The sequence below is a fragment of the Oncorhynchus masou genome, chromosome 13 (genome assembly GCF_036934945.1).
Source record: "Oncorhynchus masou masou isolate Uvic2021 chromosome 13, UVic_Omas_1.1, whole genome shotgun sequence".
In the NCBI taxonomy this organism is placed as follows: Eukaryota; Metazoa; Chordata; class Actinopteri; order Salmoniformes; family Salmonidae; genus Oncorhynchus; species Oncorhynchus masou.
The window spans coordinates 91,720,730-91,748,028 of record NC_088224.1 but is presented as its reverse complement, the minus strand read 5'-3'; the positions used below and the strand labels follow the sequence as shown (position 1 = coordinate 91,748,028).

The 27,299-nt window shown below is 45.0% G+C and overlaps 1 pseudogene; it reads left to right on the top strand.

The window, feature by feature from the left end:
* The first annotated feature begins 1,885 nt into the window (after positions 1 to 1,885).
* LOC135553222 (protein phosphatase 1D-like) lies at positions 1,886 to 26,812 on the top strand (annotated as a pseudogene).
* Positions 26,813 to 27,299: the final 487 nt, after the last annotated feature.

The window sequence follows — 27,299 nt, the reverse complement described above, 5'->3', positions numbered from 1 at the left end:
TTTGCGTGAACAGGGTGACCTGGGATGGAGTCAAACTCCCAGCCTGAATTATTGTTTCAGTCCGCCCCTGACAAGAGGAACACCTACGTGAGAATGCTGTTCATCGACTACAGCTCAGTGTTCAACACCATAGTGCCCTCCAAGTTCATCACTAAGCTCAGGACCCTGGGACTAAACACCTCCCTCTGCTACTAAACCCTGGACCTCCTGACGGGCCGCCCCCAGGTGATAAGGGTAGGCAACACCACACCCGCCACGCTGACCCTCAACACGGGGACCCTCAGGGGTGCGTGCTTAGTCCCCTCTTGAACTCCTTGTTCACCCACAACTGCGTGGCCACGCACAACACCAACACAGTCGCGAAGAAAGTACGACAACGCCTCTTCCCCCTCAGGAGGCTGAAAAGATTTGGCATGGGTCCTCAGATCCTCAAAAAGTTATACAGCTACACCACTGAGAGCATCCTGACTGATTGCATCACCGCCTGGTATGGGAACTGCTTGGCATCCAACCACAAGGCATTCGAGAGTAATGCGTACAGCCCAGTACATCACCGGAGCCGAGCTCCCTGCCATTCAGGACCTCTATACCAGGCGGTGTCAGAGGAAAGTCTGGTCGTCGAGGACATTGATTAAGGAAGCACCACACACCGGTCAGATTCAGAGGGGTTGGGTTAAATGCGGGAGGACACATTTCAGTTGAATGCATTCAGTGCAACTGACTAGGTATCCCCCTTTCCTTCCCCCGATCCTGCTAAATAGTTAAGCAAATAGCAACCCGAACCGTCTGCATTTGACCCTATTGCAGGAACTCTCTTGACTCATCTCATATGTGGCTGATACTGTTAATTATCTATCCTGTTGCCCTCGTCACGACCTCAACCTATAATGTCAGTGGCGGTCAGTGTCATTTAAAATGAGGGAGGGTGATTATTATTTAAAAAAATTGCATGGCCTTATTTCTATTACAACATATTGGATGACTGTCATTCATATTCACCCAGGTCAATGTAACAGTGACAGGTTTAGGTTACTGTCATTCATATTCACCCAGTTCAATGTAACAGTGATGGGTTTAGGTTACTGTCATTCATATTCCATTCACCCAGTTCAATGTAACAGTGACAGGTTTAGGTTACTGTCATTCATATTCCATTCACCCAGTTCAATGTAACAGCAATAGGTTTAGGTTACTGTCATTCATATTCACCCAGTTCAATGTAACAGCGACAGGATTAGGTTACTGTCATTCATATTCACCCAGTTCAATGTAACAGCGACAGGATTAGGTTACTGTCATTCATATTCACCCAGTTCAATGTAACAGCGATAGGTTTAGGTTACTGTTATTCACCCTGTTCAATGTAACAGCGATAGGTTTAGGTTACTGTCATTCATATTCCATTCACCCAGTTCAATGTAACAGCGACAGGTTTAGGTTACTGTCATTCACCCTGTTCAATGTAACAGCGATAGGTTTAGGCTACTGCATGATTCTAAAATGTTCCCTATCCCCATCATGAGGTTGCTACAACCTAGCCTATGAATAAAAGTTTACAACGTAGGAGCACAGGTCGAGGGAAATGTGAGTAATCAAGGTGACAGACGGTGACACATTCATTACCACCTTGCATATATATATATAGCCAAGCTATTGTTACTATGTAGGCCTGTATATATTCCTCGTGGAATTATTTTCTCTCTGCATTGTTGAGAATGGCCGTAAATAAGCGATCTGATCCACTGTTAGTCGACACCTGTTGTTTATTATGAAGTATGTGACAAATACATTTAGATTGACACATCCAGTAGGTGGCGCACTGGTGCATTTTTCCGGACATTACCCCCAGTTGATACAGCTCTGACGTCAATGCGTTCCTGAGCATGCCTACAAGGCTTGAAAATAAACAAAGACCGAAAGCGGGCGATTGATCATTAAGCTGCCATAAACTTAACTTAAAATACTTTCGAAACCATTTTTAGGTACTACAAACCCCCAGCATCTGAAGAAAGACGTCTCTACAGCCATGGAAAACGCATTGTTGATGCGAGTGAGTGTTTTTTCCGATCAGGGAGGAAGAAAATACATGGAGGATGTTACCGAGGTAGTAATGGAGCCCGAGCCGGGGAAGACGAGCTGAACTCGGACGAACAAGAGGAGACCAAAGGGAATAGCTCGACGGCCGACATTGTGCCGGAGAAGCCTGAAAACGAGCATCAAGATCGGACTGCACACAACGATCCTCTATCTGCCTCTGCATCCACTACAGTTACATGGACACAAAATGTACAAAATGGGAACCAACGTTTTGCAGCTGCTGCACTGGCAGGGTCGAAAGTGGAGAGTACTCCGGCTGTGACCAAGAGCGATAACCACCCCCAGCGCTCAGTGGCTTTCTTCGCGGTGTTTGATGGCCACGGAGGCCGCGAAGCAGCGCAATTCGCAAGGGACTATTTGTGGGAATTCATCAAGAAACAGCGGGGCTTTTGGTCCAAGGATGATGAAGAAGTGTGTGCAGCTATTCGGAAAGGTTTCGTTGCCTGCCACCATGCCATGTGGAAAAAGCTACGTAAGTTAAATAATCATTAATGCGTCTATCTAGCGTTGTACATTGGGATTAGTGTTTTTTTAAATGCATCTAGTGCAAACAAAGAATGAAATGGCCACCACAGGCTGAATGTGTGGTTTGGGTTCTCAGGCTTGGCTAGTAAAATAAATATACCACGGCTTGCCATCTGTCTGTAGAGCAAAGAAAAAGACACCCCATGATTCTCTAACCCCCCCAAACTATCAGGTCACACTCAACAGGGCGAGGGGGGTTCCGTGAATTAGTGATGTGAAGTTGAGCACTTTTTACTGACTCGGATCTTTTCGAATCGTCAAAATCTTCATCAAAAGAAAAGTCCAAATCTATCGACTCATTTCCTAATGCCCAGAGCCCTACCTGCGAACTGAAATCTCGAAAGAGTCATGATTCTACAAGCCTCTTTCACATTTATCTAACTAGGCAAGTCAGTTAAGAACAAATTCTTATTTACAATGACGGCCTAGGAACAGTGTGTTAACTGCCTGTTCAGGGGCAGATGTCTACCTTGTCAGCTCTGGGATTCGATCCAGCAACCTTTCGGTCCAACGCTCTTACCACGAGGCAACCTGCCACCCCACATGTCCTTCATCATAGGGGTTTGCTTATTGAAGCTGTCATTTGTGATAGACTTGTTTTCTTGTTTCCACTTTGTTGATTACTATTCATACAAATAAGAATATTTCTTGATACATTTGAAACGAGCTCTAGTTGTGTCCTCAACCGAACTAGATTGTTAACGACTCTTGAATGTATTGCTTGTCTTCGATGAGCACACACTCCACTGAATAGCAGGCTGGTGATTGATTGTTTTTGATTGATTGATTGCTTGCAGATAGTCACTGATTCCTTCCAAACCACTCATTGTTGAATTTGTGATTTCCAACTTGTTGTGTAATGTTTATCGCCAATGAGCACCGATACCTTTTATCTATAATTTCTCTTCATATGACAATGATTAAAAAGCGCAGTAAATTGTTTGACTTGATTCATGATGATGATGATTGCTAGCTAAGATTTTGAAAGTATGACGTTGACATGATAAGTCCAATCAAAGCGACAGTAGATATAATGTGATTTGATGTAATTTTACCTGTGGTCAATCTGGAGCCTTCTTGGATGAGCACTTCTAATGTAGCTCTATGGCAGCACCCAAGTGGCTTGAATTTTCAAGCTCTACTCTTAGATTTGGCAGTGAGGTAGTGTCCCCATGAGTGACAGAACACTGAGCCAATCATGGCGCAACTAGAGAACATTAACCAACCCCTAGGCTCCGTATTGTCCGCTGGCTGCCCCACCACCACAGAAAGCACTGAGCTCGGCTGAACCACACCTGCGGTTTGGAGCTGCCTTACTCAAGAAAGCAAAAAAGGTGACCATGTTTGTATGGAGGCTTAATTAACTCCATTTAATATATATATATTTTTTAAATTTACATTTGTTTTAAAACTGATATATGACATGTATTAATGCCAAAATAACACGCAAAACAGCTCTGCCCCACCTTCCCTGAGTGACGGGCCGCCACTGATGCTCATGTGGGCATATGACAGCAGACAGTTGGTAGTCGGAGCAGGTGTATGGAGCTGCTGAGTCAAAGGAGTTTGTTAATCCTATTAGAAAGTAACCTATCCCAGTCCTCTTCAGTAAAGTGAACTACTAAGCTATATGGAATTGTTTTAAGAAGGTCATACCAAGGATAATTTTGCTATTTTATTTTGAATTTTAAGATCCCTGTTGAAGTATCTAAAAAATGTTTTGATGGACATTTTTATTTGTCCTTACTGCTATTAGCCCATAGAACCACGTTGAATAACAGATAGTCCTTACTGCTATTAGCCCATAGAAACACATTGAATAACAGATAGTCCTTACTGCTATTAGCCCATAGAAACACGTTGAATAACATATAGTCCTTACTGCTATTAGCCCATAGAAACACATTGAATAACAGATAGTCCTTACTGCTATTAGCCCATAGAAACACATTGAATAACAGATAGTCCTTACTGCTATTAGCCCATAGAACCACGTTGAATAACAGATAGTCCTTACTGCTATTAGCCCATAGAAACACGTTGAATAACAGATAGTCCTTACTGCTATTAGCCCATAGAAACACATTGAATAACAGATAGTCCTTACTGCTATTAGCCCATAGAAACACATTGAATAACAGATAGTCCTTACTGCTATTAGCCCATAGAAACACATTGAATAACAGATAGTCCTTACTGCTATTAGCCCATAGAAACACATTGAATAACAGATAGTCCTTACTGCTATTAGCCCATAGAAACACATTGAATAACAGATAGTCCTTACTGCTATTAGCCCATAGAAACACATTGAATAACAGATAGTCCTTACTGCTATTAGCCCATAGAAACACATTGAATAACAGATAGTCCTTACTGCTATTAGCCCATAGAAACACATTGAATAACAGATAGTCCTTACTGCTATTAGCCCATAGAAACACATAGAATAACAGATAGTCCTTACTGCTATTAGCCCATAGAAACACATTGAATAACAGATAGTCCTTACTGCTATTAGCCCATAGAACCACGTTGAATAACAGATAGTCCTTACTGCTATTAGCCCATAGAAACACATAGAATAACAGATTCGCTACATGGAAGAACGGATAGTCCCACCAAACAATATTTAAGCAAGTTTGTTCTGAAGTGTCTATCATATCTGAGAGGGAGATGAGAAAGATCGGGAAACATTTAAATTAATTATTTGTACATTTTTGTCACTATAAACAGTCTTCATATATACTTCCATTCCTTTAGTTTAACTGGTGCTGGAGGACCTAGAGCAAAACAACCGGCAGGTACATGTTCATGAGAGTCTCACCTTTACACCGAGGGGTCACCGAGGGGTCATGTTAAACTTGTTTTATTTTGCTAGTTGGATTTCCCCAGGGGCCTGGACATCGACATTAGTTAAGAGCTAGAAGTTAGTTTGTACCTTTTTATGTTGTGATTCTCACTAAATGTGTTGTTGTCTTCTCACCCTATTAAAACCCCACAATCAATAAACAGTTCATGAAGCTCTCTCAGCCTATCGATCAACATATTGCAAACAAATCATCTTGAACTAAAAACGGCATACCTGCATGTCATCGTCTTCTCTCATTTTGTGGCACCGACGTGAGTGTTTATGGCTAGTGGTGTTACGTTTTATACAGGAGCTCTGAGAAATGCTTCAAAACTCTGAGGCAGATAATGCTGCGTTCAAAACAACTGGGAACTCAGGAAAAATACGAGGTCAAATCATGAGGTCAGTGATCTTCGGGTCAGAAAGTTAGAGCTCTAGAAAGAGGCCAGAGTTGAGTTGGAATTCTGAGTTGGATGATCGTTCAAATCCAATTTTCCCAGTTGTGGCTTTTTATTTATTTTACATTTCAGTTCCTGTTTGTTTTGAACACACTGAAATTGGAAAGTTTAATTTGAACACATGTTTTTTCAAACCGTGTGTTGTAATATATGAGATCACACTGATTTTCGTCGTAGTTCCAGTGCTTTCTTCGATTCCAAGCTGATTTCAAACACCGACCTCTACTGGACACCGTACTTTATTTTTAATTTTTTAATTTTACCTTTATTTAGCTTGGCAAGTCAGTTAAGAACAAATTCTTATTTTTATTCTTATGTAGTTCAGATTTTTGTACTACAAGTTTCACTTGACCGGAGGGACGTGAGGGTATTTGGTTCAAATAATTTGTTTTATTTAGTATAGTATGAAGCTTCTGTCTTAAGCATCCTTAAATAATAACATTATGTTTTTTTGAAAAATAGTCACCTTGACCGCATCAAAGGGGAAGCATGATGTAAGATGTGAGCCTGGTATTCCAACTGATTATAGGTTTCTGAAGCCAACGACCTTCTGCTGCGCCACAGAGTTTGGATGAAAACAGTGGAGGAGGAGAAAAAAAAAGTCTCTGATAATCACACACTGCTATTTTATTGCTGACCAGCAGATGTCACTGATGTGCATTGCAAACGGATAATGAAGTAATGAACCATTTTTTTTTTTTTTTTTTTGGCATAGATCTAACAGGCCAAACAAACTTCAAAATGAACGAGTCACTCGGGGAAAAAACAAATTTTGACTCCTTGAGTCAGTAAAAAGAGAAGTTTATAAAATAACTAATGGTTCACGAAACGGCACATCGCTACCGCGAATGGGATTTTCCCATAGTGCCTTCCTCTGTTTGCTTTCGATACACATGACAATGGTTCAGCTGCGTGTTTGGAAAGAGTTGATGACGGCTGTTTGACCTCGATGACATAACAAATCAGGTTTATTGCTGGAGGAGGCAGGCCAGTCAGCATGTGAGATCTGATATTGTTGGTTGTGAAGGAGAGTGTATGAAGCAGCATATTCTACCCCCCCCCCTTCCGCTGAGGTATAATGATTGTTACCCCTTCTCTTATCATTTGATGAACAAGTCTCTTGGCCTATCAGCTGTGAGGGCAGTCGTATTTAGGGCGATCATCAGCGATTTGCTCTGGTTCTTTTGACTGCCCTGTCAAGTCACTAGAAAACAGTGGATCCAAACTGTAATCTAGACCTGGGAAAACTCAAGGATGTGCATTTGTCTTTGAGCCCAGTATTAACACATCTGATTCAACTAAATCAAGTCCTGGATTAGATGAGTCATGTGTTTGTTAGTGCTGAGAGCTGACCTGGAACAAACTTGTGCAGTAACTACTTGTTATGCCAATGGATGTGTCACTAATGATACCCTATACCACATATGTCAGAGTCAAGGCCCGCGGGCCACATCCGGCCCGCGAGAAGGTTTTTTACGGCCCCTGGGATGATCTTGATTTATTATTAGAACCGGCCCGCAGACCGCAGCAAGCCGGCAGCCCGCAGATCTTTTACACGCACCAATACTACATTTCCCACAATGCAACGGTGACGCACCGAGCAGTAGGCTGCTTCATTTCAATATTTATTGGCACAGCAGTCGTCAGCATCACAGTAAAATTAACTTTCAGATACCCATCAAAAATGGCAAAACGGAAGGTGGACACTGAGAACCGGGGTTTCAAACAAGGTGGGAGTCGGAGTATATGTTCACGGAGGTAGCTGGAAAACCTGTGTGTCTTCTGTGTGGAGAAAGTGTGGCGGTACTGAAAGAGTATAATCTGAGACGACATTATGAAACGAAACACGCGGACAAAAACAAGAATATGGACATGGAACAAAGGCTACAAAAGGCAGAGGAATTAAAACGAGGCCTCAAATCTCGACAGGCTCTGTTCAAAAAAGCCAAATCACAAGGCCAGGCTGCTGTCAAGGCCAGTTTTATTTTGGCAGAAGAGATCGCTAAATCAGCCCGGCCATTTACGGAGGGGGATTTCATCAAAAACTGCATGATTAAAGTTTGTGACGAAGTTTGCCCAGAAAAAGGCAACTCTTTTTAAATGTGAGTCTGAGCAGAAACACCATTGCCGAGAGAGTAGACCAGTTGTCCATCAATCTAAAAGAGCAGCTTGTGAAAAAGGGAAAAGATTTCATTGCATATTCCTTGGCTGTGGATGAGAGCACCGACATTTCTGACATTGCCCAGTTGTCAATTTTCATCCGCGGAGTGGACTCCAGCCTAAAGCGTGACAGAGGAGTTTTTGGCTTTACGTCCTATGCATGGCACAACTACGGGGCATGATTTGTATGAAGAGGTGTCAAGATGTGTAAATGAGATGGAGCTGCCTTGGGAAAAACTCGTGGGTTTGACAACCGACGGAGCACCTGCGATGTGTGGACACAGGAGCGGACTGGTGGCGAAGATACGGGAAAAGATGCAAGAGGAAAACGCGACAGGTGAGCTGACAGCTTATCATTGTATCATACACCAGGAAGCGTTGTGCGGTAAAGCCTTGAAAATGGAGCATGTAATGAGCATCATCACGCGCACAGTTAACTTTATCAGAGCCAAAGGTTTGAATCACCGCCAGTTCAAGGCATTTCTGACGGAGTTAGAAACGGAGCATGGTGATTTGCCTTATCACACAGAGGTGCGATGGCTAAGCCAGGGAAAGGTGCTTCAAAGATGTTTCGAGCTTCGTGAGGAGATTTGTCTGTTCTTGGACAGCAAAGGGAAAGACACAACACAACTCCGAGACGAAATGTTTCTGTGTGAAATGGCTTTTCTGTGTGACATTACGAGTCATCTGAATGCAATGAACTTGCAGCTGCAGGGTCGGGATCATGTCATCTCTGATATGTACAGTACAGTGAAGGCATTTAAAACCAAACTGACTCTGTGGGAGACGCAGATGCGGAAAGAAAATTTGAGCCACTTTCCCAGCTGCCAGACCATGAAAGAGAAGCTCTCTACCAGTGCGTTCCCGAGCGCACAGTTGGCTGATAAAATAGGTATGCTTGCCGCTGACTTTCGACGCCGATTTGCTGACTTTGAAGCACAAAAAGCAGGTTGGAACTGCTCGGTAACCCATTTGCTGTTGACGTGGAAAGCTCACCACCAAACCTCCAAATGGAGTTGATTGACCTCCAATGCAATGATGCACTGAGGGCAAAATATGCGGCAGTGGGTGCTGCGGAGTTCGCCCGTTTCCTCCCCGACACAATGCCCCAGCTGCGCATCCAGGCTGCTCAAACGTTGTCTATGTTTGGCAGCACATACCTGTGTGAACAACTTTTTTCTTTGATGAACCTGAACAAAACATCACACAGAAGTCGACTTACTGCTGAACACCTCCACTCAATTCTGAGGATTTCCTCAGCTCAGAGCCTTACCCCGAACATTGATGAACTTGTGGAAAACATGGGACACCACCAAGTATCACCCTCAACCTCAAACAAGTGAACATTACTGTGCAATCACATATTTAGAGTTTTTACTCAGTTCAAGTTTAAAAGTTAAAGTTTAATATTTGTTTTCACTGCATGTTACTTCTCCTTAAACAAAGTGTTGTTTTTGATTAATAGATTTTTGCACTTTATTTTATTGTATTTCAATCCAATTATATTTTAAAAATATTTCAGTTGAGTGGATGATAGAAAATTGCTATTATTGTTTTTTTCTTTGAAGTAAATTTAGCCCACTTTTGCTAAAATAGAAAATATAGGCTACTGATGGTGCCTTGAATACCGGTTTCTTTCATTTAATGTTCATGTTATGGGGATTTTTATATAAAGGAAATTTGTCTTTTGTGTCTGTTGAAAATTAAAGATTACTGACAGAGCCATAAGAAAATATTGCTTTATTTATCTGATCATATTGGAATATATTTGTTAGGTTTTCAGTAGGTTCAATTAGGTTCACTAGACTATATGCGTCATTTAAAATTTTTTCAATGAACATTCGAACAGTCCGGCCCTCGGCTTGTAGCTAAATTTTTATTTGGCCCTCCGTCCATTTGACTTTGACACCCCTGCCCTATACCAAGGCTGCTCAACCCCGTTCCTGGAGAGATACACTTCTGTCGGAGAGATACCCTCCTGTAGGTTTTAACTCCAACCCTGTTCCTGGAGAGATACCCTCCTGTAGGTTTTAACTCCAACCCTGTTCCTGGAGAGACACCCTCCTGTAGGTTTTAACTCCAACCCTTCCTTACTGGTTTCCTTCCCCGTGTCAAACACTAGGATTCATTATTAAGGTGACATCACCTTAACGCTCATTTTAAATACACCAATCAATGTTAACCAGATATTCTTTTACCTAATTTAAATAAGTTCTGCCTTCGAACCAACTTCGGAAAAGGGTTTGCTGAGGGGTGTGGTTTATATAGCTCGATGGCTACTTCACTGGTGCCAACATTTGACTGTAGGGTGTCGGCAAATATAATTAAAAGTTTACCCTAATCATCTATGTCAAATATTCTTGTGTTTCCCCTTTCAACTGTGTCTTGTGTTGAGCTACTTGCTGGCTAGCTAGGTCTTCATCTGTGTCTGGTGTTAGCTAGTTACTGGCTTGCTAGGTCTTCATCTGTGTCTGGTGTTAGCTAGTTACTGGCTAGCTAGGTCTTATTCGGTGTCTGGTATGAGCTACTTGCTGGCTAGCTAGGTCGGCATCTGTGTCTGGTATGAGCTACTTGCTGGCTAGCTAGGTCTTCATCTGTGTCTGGTATGAACTACTTGCTGGCTAGCTAGGTCTTCATCTGTGTCTGGTATGAGCTACTTGATGGCTAACTAGGTCTACATCTGTGACTGGTATGAGCTACTTGCAGGCTAGCTAGGTCTTCTTCTGTGTCTGGTATGAGCTACTTGCTGGCTAGCTAGGTCTTCATCTGTGTCTGGTATGAGCTACTTGCTGGCTAGCTAGGTCTTCATCTGAGTCTGGTATGAGCTACTTGCTGGCTAGCTAGGTCTTCATCTGTGTCTGGTATGAGCTACTTGCTGGCTAGCTAGGTCTTCATCGGTGTCTGTTATGAGCTACTTGCTGGCTAGCTAGTTCTTCATCTGAGTCTGGTATGAGCTACTTGCTGGCTAGCTAGTTCTTCATCTGAGTCTGGTATGAGCTACTTGCTGGCTAGCTAGGTCTTCATCTGAGTCTGGTATGAGCTACTTGCTGGCTAGCTAGTTCTTCATCTGAGTCTGGTATGAGATACTTGCTGGCTAGCTAGGTCTTCGTCTGAGTCTGGTATGAGATACTTGCTGGCTAGGTAGGTCTTCATCTGAGTCTGGTATGAGCTACTTGCTGGCTAGCTAGGTCTTCATCTGTGTCTGTTATGAGATACTTGCTGGCTAGCTAGGTCTTCATCTGTGTCTGGTATGAGCTACTTGCTGGCTAGCTAGGTCTTCATCTGAGTCTGGTATGAGATACTTGCTGGCTAGCTAGGTCTTCATCTGAGTCTGGTATGAGATACTTGCTGGCTAGGTAGGTCTTCATCTGAGTCTGGTATGAGCTACTTGCTGGCTAGCTAGGTCTTCATCTGTGTCTGTTATGAGATACTTGCTGGCTAGCTAGGTCTTCATCTGTGTCTGTTATTACATGGCTAGCTAGGTCTTCATCTGTGTCTGTTATGAGATACTTGCTGGCTAGCTAGGTCTTCATCTGTGTCTGTTATGAGATACTTGCTGGCTAGCTAGGTCTTCATCTGTGTCTGTTATGAGATACTTGCTGGCTAGCTAGGTCTTCATCTGTGTCTGGTATGAGATACTTGCTGGCTAGCTAGGTCTTCATCTGTGTCTGGTATGAGATACTTGCTGGCTAGCTAGGTCTTCATCTGTGTCTGTTATGAGATACTTGCTGGCTAGCTAGGTCTTCATCTGTGTCTGTTATGAGATACTTGCTGGCTAGCTAGGTCTTCATCTGTGTCTGGTATGAGATACTTGCTGGCTAGCTAGGTCTTCATCTGTGTCTGGTATGAGCTACTTGCTGGCTAGCTAGGTCTTCATCTGTGTCTGGTATGAGATACTTGCTGGCTAGCTAGGTCTTCATCTGTGTCTGGTATGAGATACTTGCTGGCTAGCTAGGTCTTCATCTGTGTCTGTTATGAGATACTTGCTGGCTAGCTAGGTCTTCATCTGTGTCTGGTATGAGCTACTTGCTGGCTAGCTAGGTCTTCATCTGTGTCTGTTATGAGATACTTGCTGGCTAGCTAGGTCTTCATCTGTGTCTGGTATGAGATACTTGCTGGCTAGCTAGGTCTTCATCTGTGTCTGGTATGAGCTACTTGCTGGCTAGCTAGGTCTTCATCTGTGTCTGGTATGAGATACTTGCTGGCTAGCTAGGTCTTCATCTGAGTCTGGTATGAGCTACTTGCTGGCTAGCTAGGTCTTCATCTGTGTCTGGTATGAGATACTTGCTGGCTAGCTAGGTCTTCATCTGTGTCTGTTATGAGATACTTGCTGGCTAGCTAGGTCTTCATCTGTGTCTGTTATGAGATACTTGCTGGCTAGCTAGGTCTTCATCTGAGTCTGGTATGAGATACTTGCTGGCTAGCTAGGTCTTCATCTGTGTCTGTTATGAGATACTTGCTGGCTAGCTAGGTCTTCATCTGAGTCTGGTATGAGCTACTTGCTGGCTAGCTAGGTCTTCATCTGTGTCTGGTGTTAGCTAGTTACTGGCTAGCTAGGTCTTCATCTGAGTCTGGTATGAGATACTTGCTGGCTAGCTAGGTCTTCATCTGTGTCTGTTATGAGATACTTGCTGGCTAGCTAGTTCTTCATCTGAGTCTGGTATGAGCTACTTGCTGGCTAGCTAGGTTTTCATCTGTGTCTGTTATGAGATACTTGCTGGCTAGCTAGTTCTTCATCTGAGTCTGGTATGAGCTACTTGCTGGCTAGCTAGGTCTTCATCTGAGTCTGGTATGAGCTACTTGCTGGCTAGCTAGGTCTTCAGCCAGCATGGAACAAAAGGAGGGGATAGGTCGTTCAGAACTCTGACGCGGTTGTCAAGGCAACGTATCGCGGCTGTGAAGCTCATCACAAGAAACAAACGGGAGGTGTGTGTGTGTCATTGATGCAATTTCGATGTTTGAGTTGCTTTGTGTTTCACCAAATTTGCTTGAGATAAACTTACTGCAAAGCTATTCACTGCATACAAGTTGCTTGCCGTAGGCGTTTCAGAAGCTGCCAGTCAAGGCGACCTCATGAATGTTAGCTCCTTGCCCCCCACTCAGGCTGTCGTTTCAAAAAGTACTTTTTAGAATAACTGTTCCTTCCTAACTGTTATTGCAGGCAGAGACCGCAGGTAAGAAGCTTTAGTCTGACTCCCAATGCTTCTTCTAAGGCTGGGCAGCTTCTAATATTTTTAATGTTATCTCTCTCTGTTGTTCTCTCTCTCTCTCTGTTGTTCTCTCTCTCTCTCTCTCTATTTTCCTCTCTCTCTCTCTATTTTCCTCTCTCTCTCTCTATTTTCCTCTCTCTCTCGGTCTCTCTCCCTCTCTGTCTCTCTCTCCCTCTCTGTCTCTCTCTCCCTCTCTGTCTCTGTCTCTCTCTCTTTCTGTCTCTCTCTCTTTCTGTCTCTCCCTTTCTCTCTTTCTGTCTCTCTCTTTCTGTCTCTCTCTCTTTCTGTCTCTCTCCCTCCCTGTCTTTTCCTCCCTCCATCTCTCTACAGCCGAATGGCCCAAGACTTTCACAGGGTTACCCAGCACCTCAGGCACCACGGCCAGTGTCGTGGTAGTCCGGGGGAACCGCATGTACGTGGCCCACGTAGGGGACTCTGCCATAGTGCTGGGGGTCCAGGATGACCCCTCTGACCAGTTCATCAGGGCCGTGGAGGTTACACAGGACCACAAGCCTGAGCTGCCCAAGGAGAGGGAACGCATCGAAGGGCTGGGGGGCAGGTAAGATTGACCAACACATACTACTGTCCTAGGTTAGTTGTCTAGCCAGCCAACTGGGGAACTAACTAACTAACTCAACGTTGTTATGTTTTGTCTGTCTGACAGACTAGCCTCTCTGTCTGTCTGTCTGTCTGTCTGTCTGTCTGTCTGTCTGTCTACTGTAGACTACTGACTACTGTAGAACTGTCTGTCTGTCTGACTAGACTACTGAAGAACAGACAGACAGACAGTCTGACTAGACTACTGAAGAACTGTCTGTCTGTCTGACTAGACTACTGAAGAACTGTCTGTCTGTCTGTCTGACTAGACTACTGAAGAACTGTCTGTCTGTCTGTCTGACTAGACTACTGAAGAACTGTCTGTCTGTCTGACTAGACTACTGAAGAACTGTCTGTCTGTCTGACTAGACTACTGAAGAACTGTCTGTCTGTCTGTCTGACTAGACTACTGAAGAACTGTCTGTCTGTCTGTCTGACTAGACTACTGAAGAACTGTCTGTCTGTCTGACTAGACTACTGAAGAACTGTCTGTCTGTCTGTCTGAATAGACTAGAGGGATGGACTCTCTCCCTCCTGTCTCCAGTGTGATAACTGTCCTGTCTGACTCTCTCCCTCCTATCTCCAGTGTGATAACTGTCCTGTCTGTCTGTCTGTCTGTCTCTCTCCCTCCTATCTCCAGTGTGATAACTGTCCTGTCTGTCTGACTCTCTCCCTCCTATCTCCAGTGTGATAACTGTCCTGTCTGTCTCTCTCTCCCTCCTATCTCCAGTGTGATAACTGTCCTGTCTGTCTGTCTCTCTCCCTCCTGTCTCCAGTGTGATAACTGTCCTGTCTCTCTCTCCCTCCTATCTCCAGTGTGATAACTGTCCTGTCTGTCTCTCTCTCCCTCCTATCTCCAGTGTGATAACTGTCCTGTCTCTCTCTCTCCCTCCTATCTCCAGTGTGATAACTGTCCTGTCTGTCTCTCTCTCCCTCCTATCTCCAGTGTGATAACTGTCCTGTCTGTCTCTCTCTCCCTCCTGTCTCCAGTGTGATAACTGTCCTGTCTGACTCTCTCCCTCCTGTCTCCAGTGTGATAACTGTCCTCTCTGTCTCTCTCTCCCTCCTATCTCCAGTGTGATAACTGTCCTGTCTCTCTCTCTCCCTCCTATCTCCAGTGTGATAACTGTCCTGTCTCTCTCTCTCCCTACTATCTCCAGTGTGCTAACTGTCCTGTCTGTCTGTCTCTCTCTCCCTCCTATCTCCAGTGTGATAACTGTCCTGTCTCTCTCTCTCCCTACTATCTCCAGTGTGATAACTGTCCTGTCTGTCTCTCTCTCCCTCCTATCTCCAGTGTGATAACTGTCCTGTCTGTCTCTCTCCCCCCTATCTCCAGTGTGATAACTGTCCTGTCTGACTCTCTCCCTCCTGTCTCCAGTGTGATAACTGTCCTGTCTGTCTCTCTCTCCCTCCTGTCTCCAGTGTGATAACTGTCCTGTCTGTCTCTCTCTCCCTCCTGTCTCCAGTGTGATAACTGTCCTGTCTGACTCTCTCCCTCCTGTCTCCAGTGTGATAACTGTCCTGTCTCTCTCCCTACTATCTCCAGTGTGATAACTGTCCTGTCTCTCTCTCTCCCTACTATCTCCAGTGTGATAACTGTCCTGTCTGTCTCTCTCTCCCTCCTATCTCCAGTGTGATAACTGTCCTGTCTGTCTCTCTCCCCCCTATCTCCAGTGTGATAACTGTCCTGTCTGACTCTCTCCCTCCTGTCTCCAGTGTGATAACTGTCCTGTCTGTCTCTCTCCCTCCTGTCTCCAGTGTGATAACTGTCCTGTCTGACTCTCTCCCTCCTGTCTCCAGTGTGATAACTGTCCTGTCTCTCTCCCTCCTATCTCCAGTGTGATAACTGTCCTGTCTCTCTCCCTCCTATCTCCAGTGTGATAACTGTCCTGTCTCTCTCCCTCCTATCTCCAGTGTGATAACTGTCCTGTCTCTCTCTCTCCCTACTATCTCCAGTGTGATAACTGTCCTGTCTGTCTGTCTCTCTCTCCCTCCTATCTCCAGTGTGATAACTGTCCTATCTGTCTCTCTCCCTCCTGTCTCCAGTGTGATAATTGTCCTGTCTGTCTCTCTCCCTACTATCTCCAGTGTGATAACTGTCCTGTCTGTCTCTCTCCCTACTATCTCCAGTGTGATAACTGTCCTGTCTGTCTCTCTCTTCCTCCTATCTCCAGTGTGATAACTGTCCTGTCTGTCTCTCTCTTCCTCCTATCTCCAGTGTGATAACTGTCCTGTCTGTCTGTCTCTCTCCCTCCTATCTCCAGTGTGATAAAGAAGTCTGGTGTGAACCGGGTGGTGTGGAAGAGACCCAGGCTGACTCACAACGGGCCGGTCCGGAGGAGCACCGTCATGGACCAGATTCCGTTCCTAGCCGTGGCCAGAGCTCTGGGTATGTTGTGGTGGTTGGCGCAAAGATTCCCCAAGTTCCACAAATGTATTTCTATGATATGGAAATAGTTTATGATTTAGTGAATTCCATCATGTTGTTCATTTGTTAAATACTTCTCCCTATTAGCTGAAATCTGATGAGCCGAAGTCAGCCTATGAGCTGTGTCTCTAGCTGTTCTGTTCTGAACAGATTCACAAATCCTGTGTTGTGCTATGTTGGGATTTGTGTTGTGCTATGTTGGGATTTGTTTTGGGATTTATGTTGTGCTATGCTGGGATTTGTGTTGGGATTTGTGTTGTGCTATGCTGGGATTTGTGTTGTGCTATGCTGGGATTTGTGTTGTGCTATGCTGGGATTTGTGTTGGGATTTGTGTTGTGCTATGTTGGGATTTGTGTTGTGCTTATGTTGGGATTTGTGTTGTGCTATGCTGGGATTTGTGTTGGGATTTGTGTTGTGCTATGTTGGGATTTGTGTTGTGCTATGTTGGGATTTGTGTTGGGATTTGTTGGGATTTGTGTTGTGCTATGTTGGGATTTGTGTTGGGATTTGTGTTGTGCTATGTTGGGATTTGTGTTGTGCTATGTTGGGATTTGTGTTGTGCTATGTTGGGATTTGTGTTGGGATTTGTGTTGTGCTATGTTGGGATTTGTGTTGTGCTATGTTGGGATTTGTGTTGTGCTATGTTGGGATTTGTGTTGTGCTATGTTGGGATTTGTGTTGTGCTATGTTGGGATTTGTGTTGTGCTATGTTGGGATTTGTGTTGGGATTTGTGTTGGGATTTGTATTGTGCTATGTTGGGATTTGTGTTGTGCTATGTTGGGATTTGTGTTGGGATTTGTGTTGTGCTATGTTGGGATTTGTGTTGTGCTATGTTGGGATTTGTGTTGTGCTATGTTGGGATTTGTGTTGTGCTATGTTGGGATTTGTGTTGTGCTATGCTGGGATTTGTGTTGTGCTATGTTGGGATTTGTGTTGTGCTATGCTGGGATTTGTGTTGTGCTATGCTGGGATTTGTGTTGTGCTATGCTGGGATTTGTGTTGTGCTATGCTGGGATTTGTGTTGTGCTATGCTGGGATTTGTGTTGTGCTATGTTGGGATTTGTGTTGTGCTATGTTGGGATTTGTGTTGTGCTATGCTGGGATTTGTGTTGTGCTATGCTGGGATTTGTGTTGTGCTATGTTGGGATTTGTGTTGTGCTATGTTGGGATTTGTGTTGTGCTATGTTGGGATTTGTGTTGTGCTATGTTGGGATTTGTGTTGTGCTATGCTGGGATTTGTGTTGTGCTATGCTGGGATTTGTGTTGTGCTATGCTGGGATTTGTGTTGTGTTGGGATTTGTGTTGTGCTATGCTGGGATTTGTGTTGTGCTATGCTGGGATTTGTGTTGTGCTATGCTGGGATTTGTGTTGTGCTATGCTGGGATTTGTGTTGTGCTATGCTGGGATTTGTGTTGTGCTATGCTGGGATTTGTGTTGTGCTATGCAGACTGTGAGTAGTGTGAGACTTGCTAGCAAACTAAATAAATACCCCACTGGGCACAGACGTCAATTCAACGTTGGTTCAACCAGTGTGTGGCCAGTGGGACTGCACTCTGACCCCACTACTTTTTCTGCAGCTGTTGTTGGTGGGTAATGTCGGTGGGTGGTAATGTTGGTAGGTAATGTTGGTAGGTAATGTTGGTGGGCAATGTCGGTGGGTGGCAATGTCGGTGGGTGGCAATGTCGGTGGGTAGTAATGTCGGTGGGTGGTAATGTCGGTGGGTGGTAATGACGGTGGGTGGTATTGTCGGTGGGTAATGTCGGTGGGTGGGTGGTATTGTCGGTGGGCGGTAGTGTCGGTGGGCAGTAGTGTCTGTAGGTAATGTCAGTGGGTAGTAGTGTCGGTGGGTAGTAATGTTGGTGGGTGGTAATGTCGGTGGGTGGTAGTGTCGGCGGGTGGTAGTGTCGGTGGGTAGTAGTGTCGGTGGGTAATGTCATGGTAGTGTCGGTGGGCAGTAATGTTGGTAGGTAATGTTGGTGGGTGGTAATGTCGGGTGGGTGGTAGTGTCGGTAGGTGGTATTGACGGTGGGTAGTAGTGTCGGTAGGTAATGTCAGTGGGTAGTAATGTCGGTGGGTGGTATTGTCGGTGGGTGGTAATGTCAGTGGGTGGTAGTGTCGGTGGGTAGTAGTGCGGTAGGTAATGCCAGTGGGTAGTAATGTTGGTAGGTAATGTCGGTGGGTAGTAATGTCGGTGGGTGGTAATGACGGTGGGTGGTAATGACGGTGGGTGGTATTGACGGTGGGTGGTAATGTCGGTAGGTAATGTCGGTGGGTGGGTGGTATTGTCGGCGGGTATGGTAGTGTCGGCGGGTATGGTAGTGTCGGCGGGTATGGTAGTGTCGGCGGGTATGGTAGTGTTGGCGGGTAATGTCGGTAATTAATCTGTTTGCTTCTGAAAGAGCTTACATATCCTCTAACTACTTGGCTCACTGATCACTGTATTGCTGTTTCCAAACATAAAGAACCCATTTTTAACTATGTTTGGCAACAGCTAGACAGGCAATGAGGCAGCTGGGAACAGCTAGACAGGCAATGAGGCAGCTGGGAACAGCTCGACAGGCAATGAGGCAGCTGGGAACAGCTAGACAGGCAATGAGGCAGCTGGGAACAGCTAGACAGGCAATGAGGCAGCTGGGAACAGCTAGACAGGCAATGAGGCTGCTGGGAACAGCTCGACAGGCAATGAGGCAGCTGGGAACAGCTCGACAGGCAATGAGGCAGCTGGGAACAGCTAGACAGGCAATGAGGCAGCTGGGAACAGCTCGACAGGCAATGAGGCAGCTGGGAACAGCTAGATGGGCAACGAGGCAGCTGGGAACAGCTCGACAGGCAATGAGGCAGCTGGGAACAGCTAGACGGGCAATGAGGCAGCTGGGAACAGCTAGATGGGCAATGAGGCAGCTAGGAACAACAATGAGGCAGCCGGGCGTTCCCTTTTTCTGTTCATGTCTATTCATTCTTGTTTTTTGTCCAGTTACTGTAAAATATTGTGTATGTGTGTAAAACCCTCATCTTCTCCTTTCCCCTTGCTATCTTGTGTTCCCTTGCGAGATAAATAACCTTTTCTATTGAATTTTCTTTTTGTCCTTATAAGGGGACCTGTGGAGCTATGACTTCTACAGCGGAGAGTTTGTCGTGTCCCCGGAGCCAGACACCTGTGTTCTGACCCTTGACCCCAATAAACACCGTTACATCATCCTGGGCAGTGACGGGCTGTGGAACATGGTGCCCCCCCAGGACGCTGTCTCCATGTGTCAGGACAACGATGAGGCCATGGTGAGTCGTGGTGCCCTGTTCAGTACCGGAGCACATGTGTTTTTGAACGGAAAACTAAAGAAATCAAGTGTTTCTTATTGGTTTAGGTGGCACCTCCCATGATTCACTCTGTTGTGAAACGTTCTTTTCCCCTCCCGACTGAACCACGGCTCATGGCTTTTCTAACTGGGCCACCGAGGCTTGTGTTCAGCCTGGTCTGATGGGCTAACGACGGTAAATACCTCTTGTCCTAGGCGCCGTGCGGGGTGTCCAGCGCTCGCCAGCTGGTGAGCCACGCCCTCCTGCGGTGGCGCCAGAGGATGCTGCGTGCGGACAACACGTCGGCCATCGTGATCGCCCTGCAGGAGGCGGGTGTCCCTCAGGAACCCCTCCACCACGAGGAGGTGCTGCTGAACCTGGCCGAGGGACAACACTGTGGCCCCACATCGGACTCCCGCTCCAACACACCACTCGTCAAGGTACAGAGCAGAGGGACTTGTAAGGCTGTATCCCAAATGGCACCCTCTTCCCTATATAGTGCACTGCTTTTGACCAGAGCCCTATTTATTCTCTATACAGTGCACTGCTTTTGACCAGGGCCCTATGGGGGGAAAATAGGGTGCAATTTGGGACACATTCTAAATCATAATTACTACTTTATTACTACTGTATTAATTGTATTTATCTGTCTCTCTCTCTCTTTCTGTGTCTCTCTCTCTCTTTCTGTGTCTCTCTCTCTCTCTCTCTCTCTCTCTCTCTGTGTGTCTCTCTCTCTCTGTGTCTCTCTCTCCCTCTCTCTGTCTCTGTGTGTGTCTCTCTCTTTCTGTGTCTCTCTCTGTCTCTGTGTGTGTCTCTCTCTGTGTGTGTCTCTCTCTTTCTGTGTCTCTCTCTGTCTCTCTCTCTCTGTGTCTCTGTCTCTCTCTCTCTCTTTCTGTGTCTCTCTCTGTCTCTCTCTCTCTGTCTCTCTCTCTCTCTTTATGTGTGTCTCTCTGTGTGTGTGTCTGTCTCTCTCTCTCTCTTTATGTGTGTCTCTGTGTGTGTGTGTCTGTCTCTCTCTCTCTCTCTCTCTAGGTTCCAGACATGGACATGTCGTCTGCTGTGTGTGAGCTCCTCCCGACCCTGGAGAGACGAAACGGCCTATCAGGGAGCAGCCTGTACGCCTTGGCCCTATCAGATCCCTTCGGCCCGCCCCTCTCTGACTCGGATGACGACTCCCGCACCAGGTTTCCCTTGATGACCGCCAGCCCCGCCCCGGGGGAGAAACTTAGCGGCGTCAATGCCAGTACGCCCGGTGGCAAACGGACGCTGGATGAGACGTCGCCCAACCCCGTCCTGTCCGCCAAGAGGAGCCGGAGGAAGAATGGCGAGACCACACCGGCGGAGGTGGCGGGGGGGGCAAAAGACAGTGGAGGAAAGGACCAGAAACAGTCTCCGCCCCCTGCCAACGTGTCCCCTGCACTACTCCAGCAGCAACACGGCAAGACCACTGTGTGTGTATGCTGAGAGACACACACACCTACTCTCTCTTACACACACACACACACACACTCTGCAGACAGATGGATCCTCCTCACCATACATACAAACAGGGATACAAGACCGACAGTAACATTCTGCTTCTTCTCCAACCTTTTCACAAATGACTGAGAGACCCGGTCGCTCCTGCCTGAGAGGCCCGGTCGCTCCTGCCTGAGAGGCCCGGTCGCTCCTGCCTGAGAGGCCCGGTCGCTCCTGCCTGAGAGGCCCGGTCGCTCCTGCCTGAGAGGCCCGGTCGCTCCTGCCTGAGAGGCCCGGTCGCTCCTGCCTGAGAGGCCCGGTCGCTCCTGCCTGAGAGGCCCGGTCGCTCCTGCCTGAGAGGCCCGGTCGCTCCTGCCTGAGAGGCCCGGTCGCTCCTGCCTGAGAGGCCCGGTCGCTCCTGCCTGAGAGGCCCGGTCGCTCCTGACTGAGAGACCCGGTCGCTTTCATTGAGGTCATTACAATGAGGTCATCATACCATATGTCCATGTCAGCCAGCCAGCCAGCCAGTCAGTCCAGTGTGGGCATTTTGTACACTTGTCTCTGATATCTTACTCTGTTCACCGGATGGTGGAGAATGATTTTAAGTGGTGGTCTGTCGTTTTTCACACCTGTAAGTAACTCTGTGATGCAAACGAAGGGTAACATTTTCTGGCTGCGAAACGGCTCTTGCAAACACATACAAAGTTTCCCAAAATAACCACAACATTTGGGGTCAAACAGAGGTTGGACTTCCACGTCTGTTGATGACATCACATGAAACACATTTCCCCAGTTTTCACTTGAAGTCCACATAAAGTTACAAGATACTCTCTCTCTCTGTCTCTGAGTGTCTCTCTCTCTGTCTCTGAGTGTCTCTGTCTCTGTCTTTCTCTGTCTCTTGAGTGTCTCTCTCTCTCTGTGTCTCTCTGTCTCTCTCTCTGTCTCTCTCTCTCTGTCTCTCTCTCTCTCTCTCTGTCTCTGAGTGTCTCACTCTCTCTCTGTCTCTGAGTGTCTCTCTCTCTGTCTCTGAGTGTCTCTCTCTCTGTCTCTGAGTGTCTCTGTCTCTGAGTGTCTCTCTCTCTGTCTCTGAGTGTCTCTCTCTCTGTCTCTGAGTGTCTCTCTCTCTGTCTCTGAGTGTCTCTCTCTGTCTGTCTCTGTCTGTCTCTGTCTGTCTGTCTGTCTGTCTGTGTCTGTCTCTCACTCTCTGTCTGTCTGTCTCTGTCTGTCTCTCACTCTGTCTCTGTCTCTCTCTCTGCGACTCTCTCTCTTTCTCTCTCTGTCTGTCTCTGTCTGTCTCTCACTCTGTCTCTCTCTGTCTCTGTCTCACTTTCTCTCTCTCTCTGTGTCTCTTTCTGTCTGTCTCTCTCTCTCTCTCTCTCTCTCTCTGTCTCTCTCTGTCTCTGTCGTCTCTGTCTCTGTGTCTGTCTCTCTCTGTGTCTCTCTCTGTCTCTCTGTCTCTGTCTCTCTCACTTTGATGTGAAGTAAAGCAGTGCTGTTTTGTGGACAGAAATTCATCCCAAAGTATGAATTTGTCCAATCTGTAAATATAATCTTGACGTGTGTTCATTGATACATGTGTTACTTACTTTAAGTAAAGCAATATATTTTTATACATTGTTTTATTTTACTATACTATTATTTTACTATAGAAGCGATAGAAGAGGATATATTACCATGTTTAAAAAAAATAATAATAATTTCCACCATCTCCTAAATTCACCCTTTGACCTAGTTGTCTCTATCATCTCTCACAGCATTCAATCCCTCATAATTTACTATTCAGACCCTGATTTTACATTTCATTTGAATGTGTTGTGTCTTCTATTGTGTGTTCAGTTTAAAAAATATATATAATAATAATAATCGCATTTTAATGAGATCAATTGAACTTTCACCCCAAACTGAAGGTGCTGTTACGTTAAACCTGTAAACGAAAAATATTTTTAAAAACGCAAAATGCAAAAAATGTCAAAGATTTGACTGAGTTCCAGTTCATATAAGGAAACCAGTCATTTGAAATAAATAAACGAGGCCCTGATCTATGGATGTCACATGACTGGGAATACTGATATGCATCTGGTCACATGATACCTTAAGATTAAATGGGCCTCAGGATCTCGTCACTGTATTTTTGTGCGTTTTTAAATCGCCATCGATAAATTGCAATGGTTCGTTGTTCGTAGCTTATGCCTGCCTGCCCATACCATAACCCCACTGGCACCATGGGGCACTCTGTTCACAACGTTGACATCTGAAAACTGCTCACCCGGGGTTCGATCTCAGGCTGTCACAAGAGTCCCATAGGGAAGCTCACAATTGGCCCAGCATCGTCCGGTTTAGGGGAGAGTTTTTGGCCGGGGGTCGCTTTACATGGCTCATCGCGTTCTAGCGACACCTTGTGGCAGACCGGGTGCCTGCAGGCTGACCTCGGTCGTCAGTTGAACTGTGACACTTTCCTCCGACATATTGGTGCGGCTGGCCTCCGGGTTCTGGATCGGTGACCCACGGCACGGTTGAGCTAACGTAGGCTAATGCGATTAACATGAGGTTGTAAGTAACAAGAACATTTCCCAGGACATATACACAGAAAGATTAACAAGAATGTAAGCTAACTGCTCTGTCCCCTTTACAGTAGCTATTACAGTGAAGGAATACCATGCTATTGTTTGAGGAGAGTGCACGATTTTGAACATGTAAAGTTATTCATAAACAAATGAGGCACATTGCGTCAGTCTTGCCACAAGATTTGGAGCAGAAATGCAATGGTTCTTTGGATCAGTCTAAAACTTTGCGCATACACTGCTGCCATCTAGTGGCCAAAATCTAAATCGCAGCTGGGCTGGAATAATACATTATGGTCTTTCTCTTGCATTTCAAAGAGGATGTTTTTTTTTAAATACAAAAGATTGGTTGGCTTTTTAAAAATGATTATCTTTTACCAGATCTATTGTGTTATATTCTCCTACATTCCTTTCACATTTCCACAAACTTCAAAGTGTTGCCTTTTAAATGGTACCAAGAATATGCATATCCTTGCTTCAGGGCCTGAGCTACAGGCAGTTAGATTTGGGTATGTCATTTTAGGTGAAAATTGAAAACAAGGGTCGGATCCTGAAGAGTTTTTTTTTAAGCCTGGAAGGTGTTAAGAATCGTGGTTTGGCGGGTCATGTTTCAGAGGACGCATAACTCGACCTTCGCCTCTCCTAAACCCATCGGGGAGTTGCAGCGATGAGACAAGATTGAAATTGGGGAGGAAAAGGGGGGTAAAATACAACAAGAACCGCTGGACGTATAGTGTCAAATGATCTAGAACGATGTTGCAACAGCTCTGGTGGATATTCCCGCAGTCACCATGCCAACTGCACTCTCCCTCAACTTGAGACATCTGTTGTATTGTGTTGTTGTGACAAAACTGCATTTTTTTTTTAGATGGGTCTTCTTTTTTTTTGTCCCCAAGCACAAGGTGCACCTGTGTAATGATCGTGCTGTTTATTAATCAACTTCTTGATATGCCACACCTGTCAGGTGGATGGGTAATCTTGGCAAAGGAGAAATGCTTCGTAACAGGAATGTAAACAAATTTGTGCACATAATTAGAGAGAAATTGTTGTTTTATTTGTGCGTGTGGAACATTTTCTGGGATGTTTTATTTCAGCTCATGAAACATGAGACCAACACTTTTTACATGTTGCGTTTTAATATTTTTGTTCAGTGTAATAATTCATTAGTAGTTGATGAAGGTGTACTGTAATATAGTCCGTCAGGATGTTGTTGTACCCACTTGTCAGATAAGATCAGACGACACCTTGTGGCCATGACCTGTAATTGCAATTATTTCCCTTTTTTTTTCTTCCCTTTTGCTGCATTTACCCCAACAACAATACTGTGTCCCAAATGTAGACAATTAACTGTGTGGTGTTTCCAAAACTAGGGGTCACGACCCCATTGTAGGGTCTCCTGATTTGAAAAATGGGGTTACGAGAGAAATTTAAAATTGGGTTTGGTTCATAGAACCAGGGTTTACGACAGATGCGGTTGTAATAAACAGAGCCGTTTCTGTTTTCTTCCTACAAGTGTGGCTCTATCTTATGGACCGTTTTTAAGCTACAAAATATTATGACCCCGTCACTGAAAGATATGACTCTCAGGAACATGTCTTCTGTTTCCCTCCGCAATGTCCACAAGCCTCATTAGAACAGAGTGGACAAGACCAGGCACTAATTAGACTGGGGGGAGGGGGGGCAATGATGTTGTGTTCTACACAGAAGAACATACAACATGATTGGCTAATGATCTTTTGACTTCCCACAATACCTTTTTGTAAAGCGTTTCAGTCGATTCAAACCAAACTTTGTTCAGATTGAAATACTGTCAAAAAGTACTTTCAGCCTGATTTGTACGAGACTGTCATGGCCCAAATTTAAAAGAAATTAATAAAAAAAATATAAATGATTTCTATGAGTTCTGATGCAGTGGTCTTATACGAGAATGTGGTTGTGGGGAAACTAGTTCGATGTCAATACACTGAGTGTACAAAACATTCAGAACAACTTCCTAATTTTGAGTTGCACTGGTCAGTCTATGTCATGGAAACAAGCAGGCGTTGATCATGTTCTGTACACTCTGTGTACATGTGTTGGGTTGTTGTTTTTTTTAGTTAGAGGGGTTTGAATTCAGGAAGAGCACTTGGTTGGGGGGTCGTAAGCTTAAAAACTTCAACTTTATTCTCATGTTGATTGACATGGAATTTGACCGATAGGCTATTTATGACTTCTTGACATCTTTTGAATCATGTGAATGTTCCATTTGAAAAGCAGTCAGACGCTTCGTCTTCAGTTACCTAAACGGATATTACTTTCCTGTGTGAATGATGTGACTTAAGTTCATGCGTTAGTTCATTATTTCACCCGTTTTTCCTCCATTTTAGCTGCTGTTGTGATATTTACAGTGCATCAGACTTTTTTAGCAGTGCTAGTGTTTTTTTTAGAAAGGTCTGCCGACTGCCACATTTTGCTTGATGATAAGTTCTCGTTAAATTATTCATTATCTTTAGTCATACAGTATGTAGTTTTTTTTTTTTTTCTAGACCAAAGTGCAATTTTAATGACATTTTGTAACATTTTTGTTTGTTGTATTTCCTAGTAGGCCAATATTAGTTATATATATCTTCTTTTTTTAAACTGGATTGAGGAGGGAAAGAAGGTGAAGTGATACTGGTGTCTGTTAATTTGTTGGGGATTGTTTTGTGCATAATGTTTTTATTTTTATTACCTTTATTTAACCAGGCAAGTCAGTTAAGAACAAATTCTTATTTTCAATGACGGCCTGGGAACAGTGGGTTAACTGCCTGTTCAGGGGGCAGAACGACAGAGTTGTACCTTGTCAGCTCGGGGGTTTGAACTCGCAACCTTTCGGTTACTAGTCCAACGCTCTAACCACTAGGCTACACTGCCAGTCCAACACATTTATTTTGGTGGTGTCCCAAATTACACCCTATTCCAGATGTAATGCACTACTTTTTGACTGGAACCCTGGTCAAAAGTACTGCTATATATATATATATTGAGATGTGTCCTTTGTTTTTCCAGGTGAACTGAGTCATTTTACAGGTTCATTCTGTTATGCCACCCTGTTCTGCTTAGCACTGACAGCAACTAGTGCATGTGTACAGTGTTTTATGTGGAACATTTGAATTGAAAATATGTGAAATAAAAAAAAAACTGTTTTCTGAGTGGTGTCATCTTGCCTTATTGGGGGGTTGTAACGTACAGTAGCTCAAGTGAATTTTCTATGGCACGAATGGCACCCTATTCCCAATGACCAGCGAGACTGCAAAAAAGTAAACCAAGAACGCCACCTAATCTGTGCCAAAGGTTTTGTATTATACCTATCCTGTACCAACGATATTTTATCACATGTCCTGTACCAACGACTTTGTATTTTAACTGTCCTGTACCAACTACATCGTATTCCACCTGTCCTGTACCAACGACATTGCATTATACCTATCCTCTACCAAAGTGGCCTGTACCAGTACCCGACAGAAGGTGGCAACCGCAGGCGCATTCCCCCAAAAAATCTATCGCCCATTGCTCGGTGAAGTCATTGGTCGGGAGCTTCGTTTACAGTTTTTTGGGCGGATTCGATTCTGCTGATCCGAAAGGCACTGCCGTGACGTCAGCAGTAACCCGCGCCGCACTGTTATGTTGTCAACAAGG